General features: G+C 34.5%; 1 protein-coding gene across 3 annotated transcripts in view; it reads right to left on the bottom strand.

Moving 5' to 3' along the window:
* LOC148853829 (G patch domain protein) overlaps nt 1-4,699 on the bottom strand; it is a 14,833-nt gene extending 10,134 nt beyond the window's left edge. Inside the window, exons 1-2 of one of the 3 annotated variants that reach the window (XM_088984737.1) lie at nt 4,264-4,699; nt 3,883-3,949 (exon numbers count right to left, since the gene is read on the bottom strand). The gene's annotated coding sequence lies outside the window, so the exon portion shown is untranslated. The remainder of the gene's footprint in view (nt 1-3,882; nt 3,950-4,263) is intronic. The other 2 variants (XM_088984739.1, XM_088984738.1) reach the window with 2 other exon arrangements.
* Between the last annotated feature and the right edge of the window lie 2,020 nt (nt 4,700-6,719).

The raw sequence follows: 6,719 nt of genomic DNA, 5'->3' as shown, positions 1-6,719 counted from the left end.
CCTAATTAGCTAAAATATTTAAAAAACATGGTCACAAAACCAAACAGGATAAGTGAAGTCACTTGACTCGAACATCTTAGAGGAATATATTAGACCTCAGGCGGCTCTTCTCAGTTCAAGATTAGTCTAAGCTGATCTGGACACACCTGACTGCTTGACAGCTCTAAACCAACCCAGCTAGAGGTCAATCTGGCCAGAACATATTTGATTCCTTTAGAACAGATTTGTTGGTTTGTCCTTGCATGTGGGAAATTGCAACTGTCCTCAAGAAGCAGCTTTGCAGTGTCATCGGTCATCTAGTCTTGCCTTCAATCTTGTGCTAATGTATTGTCTTCTCAAAGTTCATTACTAACATAATGCATATATTCATGGTCACTTCCCTCTAGGTTCTTCCATGTGCAGATACATTAACAAATTCACTGTACACTTGTAGGAACCAAGTTTCTTGTACCTGGCTGCTTCAGAATAAGCAGCATCACTTGGATTATGATCATTATGGCCCTTTGGTGGCATCCAGTAGACATATTCTTAGATCTATTTCTAGTCATTCAAATGTTGACTATAGTATCTACACAGTCATATACGGGTACTAGGACTCCAGGAGGGACCTGATGTTGAAGATGGTTGGGGCTATGTAGAGGTTTTCATGGATCAAATCCTATGATGATTGGTTTTTTCTTGAATTATGTTGCATGATTTATTTTCCCTTCTTCGCCTTGGAAAAGGTTCCAAATAGGGTTGATCTTAACAAGATATATGCAGTCAAGATTCAAGAGTGCAGCCACTGGATGTTGATGCTTTGTTACTCTAGGAAAGTAAGTGTTGGAGAAGAACTTGAGTGTATCGAAAGATGCAGCCACCAGATTTGCTTTCTCAAAAAATAAATGCATTTAACACTGTGGGCATTGACAAATGTACAGTTTCATATGGTTTGAAACTAATAGTATCAATAAACCTTTTGTTTCTCTTTTTGGGTCTATGGGATTTTAGGACTGAACCAAATGACTGCTTTATTTACTTGACACTGGCTGTAAATCGAAGTGTTTCTGACTTGGGTATGTCCTGTCCTGAGATTGCTATAGTAAAGGAAAGACGTAATCAAGTGTTTGGCTTCAAAAATACATGAAGACTGTTATCAGTAATTTTATAGTTAACTGGGTGATGTAAGCAAGACTTGAGGAATTTACAAAGAAATTCAAATGTAAGCAAGACTGTTATCAGTAGTTTTTAGCATTTTGCTCTTAACAGAAATGATAAATACAAATATGATCAGGATACAGTTCTGCACATGATGTGACGAAGGCAACCAGCAATTTTTATGCTCTCAGACACCATATACAAGGTTTTGATACTAGTTCACTTCATCTTATAGTACTAATTGATACAAATACAAATTCAGTAAGTTAATCAATTGATTTATTAACTTAAAACTATCATCTAAGTTGACAATCTTATGTCATGCTTCAGATGATATGCAGGCACTGAATCTTAATGTTTTTGAGCTTATTCCTTGACCTCATAATCAGATGATATGCAGCAACATTTCAGGTTTGTTTCTTTGTATTACAAACACAATTGTAGTGTTCTTTAAACATGTCAATCAGCCACTACAATTGGTATGCTAGAAGAGTGCTATTTAGGAGCTATTTCGGTGGCATTCATCCAAGCTGTAATCTGTCGCTAAGGTGAAGAGGTGGACTAGAAAGGATAATGCAGGACCTAGAAGAGTGCTAGGTCCTGAGAGACCTACCTCTCTTAACAGTAGCCCAGATTATGAATCATGGACGCCTCCTGAAGGCGGGGTATTTCGTAACAGTTGTCTTCTGTTATGCACTTAAGATAGAGTTCTAAAACATAAGAATTATATGGCCAGTCTGAAATGGGAAAAAGAATCACTAATGTAATCTATGGCCAGTGAGGAGCTCATAGGTACATTTTGAGATGCATTTTCAACAACAAAATGGAAGTTCCCGTATTCAAAGAACTTTTGTAAGGACTAGAGGCATGACTACCTGCAGAAACAGCATGTAACAAACCCCATAATGTCCATCAGTTTGACATACATGATTCATCCTCAGCATCTTTGAAAGTAAAACAATATTCTCTCCTCTCCTATCTATCTGTTGTTTTGCCAATGCAACCCCACAGAGCACCCAAGAGCCCATGTAGCAACGTGGAACAATTTCCTAGTTAGAGGAAAATTAAAGAAAAACCCCAATTTCCAGACAATTAACCATACAACTGCAATCTGAAACTAAATAAAAAAAAAAAAAACTCCCACCCTCTCTCTCTGCTAGAAAATCTCAAGTAAATTTCTTGGTGCTTGCTATTGCTCTCTTTAGTGACCTGCGTAGAGAAGTACTGTTATCCAGCATTTGAGAGTAGAAGAAGAGGGGAGTATATTAGAGGATGGGAACTCTCTCCAGTTCTCTGCGATGAAGGAATGGAAAGGGTTTTTTTGCAATGGTTTCAAACATGGGGTAGTGGATGGGTTATTTTTAAAAGTCCACAGCAGTCAAAAAGCTTGGAAGCTGCAGAAATTGAGATCATTGGCGCCCCACATTCACATCTCAGAGTGCATTGGGAACACCTCCCATACATGGGGAGATTCATAATACACGGGTTGGAGGTTCCATGGGGCACCCTTTGTAGGGTGCGAATCTGTCTTCTAGGCTACCGGGCTAGTAGCAATCAAACAGAAAAGACCGATTTTTCGTCTTTCTATCTTTAAAAAACTTAAAAGATCTACTAGCCAAGCGGGACCATAATTTTTTGTTGCTTTCAAGTTTTAATTCTTTTTCTATTTTCTATTTTTTATACATTGCACTCAAGGTTTTAAAAGGCTAAAGGCGGAGGCGGGGCGGTTGGGTGCCAAAGAGGCAAGGCATAAGCCTCAAACTGAAAAATTAAAAATTATGGGCATAGTTCATAATTAATAAAAAGAATACAAATAAATAAATAATTGAAATTTTATGTAATTATGTGTGACTTATTTAATGTATAATGGTCCAATAACTATTAAATGTGTGTTTACATTTTTCAAGATTACTCTTATGAAATCTAAGCACTAAAAAATCAATACTATAATCAAAATAACTAGTAACTACCAATTACCATATAGAATTTGATACCACAATACAAATTCTAAAATATACAAGAAAAAGGTGAAAAAAAAAAAAAGAAGACGGGATGAAGAACACACCTGATGCAATCCAATAGCCGATTTACAAAACATGAATCCGTGAAGTTCAAAATTGCAAATTACTATAAAAATTTACAATAATTTGTTTTTTTTTTTTTGAAATGTATTTCTTGTAATAAATAGACTTCCTACCAATAAAACTAGGCAAAACATTTAAATTTTTAAATTAGTAGGTAAGCTCATTAAAAGTACCAACTAGCAAGCAAGGTATAACAAACATGTTCATCCAGTTATGAAAATTTAACCAGAACTTGTTCCTAGTAGCATAAGCAAGTTCTCTAATTCCCAAGTGAATAAAAAAATTACCAATGTTTCAATTAAAATTCTAGTTTCAAGGCTTCAAGCCTAATTAAAGATCAAAACCTGGTTTGAACTTTGAAATCAAAATTTAAAATCCTGTTTTCTAAATTCTAAACTTCCAATGATCATTCAAATTACATCCATTTCTTTTGGAGCAAGTCCCTTATCACTAAAACCATAGTTTCGGACTCCATTCATTTTCTTCCTCATGTGGCAATAAAAAAGGCATTCAGAATAACCATAACAACAGTTTTAATTTTTAAACTTTTAATAACAATTATCAATAAAAAAAAAAACTATAGTTATGTAACACTAACCAATTAACCGCAACAGATTAACGATAGAAAGTTATGAATTAAGAAAGAAGAATAAGAACTTACCTTGGCCGTTGATCACTTGGTTGGTCGATTGTTAGTCAGTTACAGACTTCAAAGTTCAAACCAAACTCTGTTTTGTGTTATAAGAAAATTAAAAAATTAGAAAAACAAAAAGTTACATTGAATATTGAAGATGGAACGATGGGAAACTCGAAGCAAAACTCTGTTTTCAGTTTCTATTTCAAATAAAATCTCAAACCTTGAAGTTACCTATGCTGTAGACAAGAAATAATCGCAGGAAAATTACAAAGATAAAAAATTAGAAGAAGAAGAAGGAGACGAATGGAATAAGGGAGAAACCCTTGCGCAGTTGCGCCAGAACGGAAGAAGAAGAAGAAGAAGAAGAGAAAGAAAGAAAGAAAGAAAGAAAAAGGAAAAACTCACCTTGATCCTCGTTTCAATGAAGGTTGAGCCGCTGAGGAGAGCACGATTCAGTTCGAACCAGGAAGAAGAAAAGGGGGGAAACCCCAAATCCCAATATGTTCGACTCCCACCCTAAGTCCTGTTACCTGATGCTTTTCATCTTTTTACATGTTTACCCCATTAGAACACCACAGGTTTTTTTGAGGCTAAGAGGCCAGGCGTTTTTTGGCCGCCTCGCCTCAGACGCCTTCTAAAATCATGATTATACTAATCGGTGTCCATGCGATGGAGTCAGATCTGTTCCTCACAGAATATGCCTCACACCGATTTCAAAGTCACGTCACACCCTGTATTGAGTACATCACCCTTAAATAATCAATAGAAGGGAGGGAGATGCTTTCGATGTATGGCCAGTACATGCTATGAGGTCGGTATAAGGTGCATTTTGTGAGAGCAGATCCGGACTCACATGTGATGCATGTTATTTATTTAGCAAATTTCAAGCAAGAGTTACTGGACATTTACACCAGGTGAAGTATATATTAGTCCAATTTAAACCTTAATAAGGGCACTATAACGATAAGCTATTTAAATTGGTTTTGTAATTACTATAATCATTATAGTAAATTTACATCAAATGTTAGATATGCAAACGGATCGAATTAGATTCGAATCAAGGTATTTTTGAATCTGACCCAACACTATTTATGTTAGATCTGATCGGATCTGATCTAATCCGACTTATTTTCTTTAAAAATTAATAAATTGTTAAAAATTTAAAATATATCAAATTAAATAAATAAAAACATAAAATGCAATTATTTTTTAATTATTTTCTTCATATATATACATGCTTTTTTATAAAAAATAAATAATATAACAATTTTATAAAAATACAATATAAATAATATATTTATAAATAAATAAATAACATATATATATATATGTATTATATACATTTATATTTATAAATATATAAATAGGAATGGATCTTCTCATATCATATAAGGGGTTATCCGTATTCGATCCAAATATTATCGGATCTCAGATCAGATCTTTGCACCCCTACCTATATATTAAAATAAATATGACCACATTACATGGCAACTCCTTTTTCTCCTTTGTTCCTTAGTTTCTAGCCTCTATGCCTTACATTGTTGCCAATTCTCTCAAGTTGCCACATCAACAAGGTTAAAATTATTCCTAACATCTCTTTAAATCTCTAAATCTTAACTTTCTTAAAATTCCCACCCATTTTCCAATTACCTAAAATCTCTCAATCTCTCAATCCCCAATTTCCTAAAATTCTCACCCACTTCCCAATTACCGAATCACATCCTAAAATCCCCACATCCCAATGCTCATATCTTGCATGCTCTTTGTATTTCCTTCCTCACCCTTCTTCATCCTTTTTCCCTTTATAGGAAATATTTACTTGGGTAAGTGCATTTACCCATGTTCTCTTATTTCCCATGTAAATAAGGCAATAACCATTTTAACCATAAAATTCCATTATTAAAAGGGGCATTTTTGTCCCATTCAAGTGTTGTCAACTTTCTTCCCAGGTGAGAAAGTTATTTATCCACTCAGGCAAGTGATACCAAGGAAAATAAACCTTCCTTGATCCCCACATAAATATGAAAAAAGAATATGGGTTTATTGGTCAATGGGAATCAAAATCCCATTGACCAACTTTCCCCCCCTCAAAATCCAAAAAATAAAAAATAACACCCCCTTACCTTACTGAAGATTATAATGACTAATAGCCTTAATAAGATCACTTTTTAAAGCATTTTGAATACAATCCAATAGAGACCAGAACAAAGCTTTTTGACTTTTCAGCCTAGCTGAGGCTAAAATATTGACAGGCATGTTTGACACCGAGAAAATAATATAAATGGGGAAGTTTGTTGGAGAAGAGAATATGGAATAAATACCATGTGGGAGGAATTTAAATTTGAAGAGCTTGGGGAAGTTTTGCAAGATTACCCTAAGGTTAGCATGGAATTGATAAAGAGTGGAGGTGTTATTTCTTTTTGAAAATTTGAAAGTAAATGAAAGGTAAAAGAGTCATATGTGAAGTCCATAATAAAAACTCAAGATATGTTTAAGTTAATTTATGAAAATCCAGGTTATGTTTAAGTCGTTTATCCTTACTAATAGATTTCTATCACTTTGCTTTAATTTTTTACGTACCGAAATTTGTATGATTTTTAAGTTTTGTCCAATGTATGTGCCAGTATAATGATAGCACTAAATAAATCTTGCTTAGTTTAATTCTATCATTCTTTGCATATGTAGCCCAGATCATGATTTTTAAAAACGAATCGGTGACCGAACCAGTCAGGGGTCTGGTTACTGGTTCAAACGGTCCAACCATTTGATCTGAATGGTCGGTCCATTCTGACAAAAATAAAAAGAAAGTAAAAAATGGTCAAAACCATTCAAACAGTTAACAGGTCAGTTCAGCAGTTTGC

The sequence above is a fragment of the Nelumbo lutea genome, chromosome 4 (genome assembly GCF_056320005.1).
Source record: "Nelumbo lutea isolate HS-2025 chromosome 4, American lotus-T2T, whole genome shotgun sequence".
Classification (NCBI taxonomy): Eukaryota; Viridiplantae; Streptophyta; class Magnoliopsida; order Proteales; family Nelumbonaceae; genus Nelumbo; species Nelumbo lutea.
This window is presented reverse-complemented; position numbering and strand designations above follow the sequence as displayed.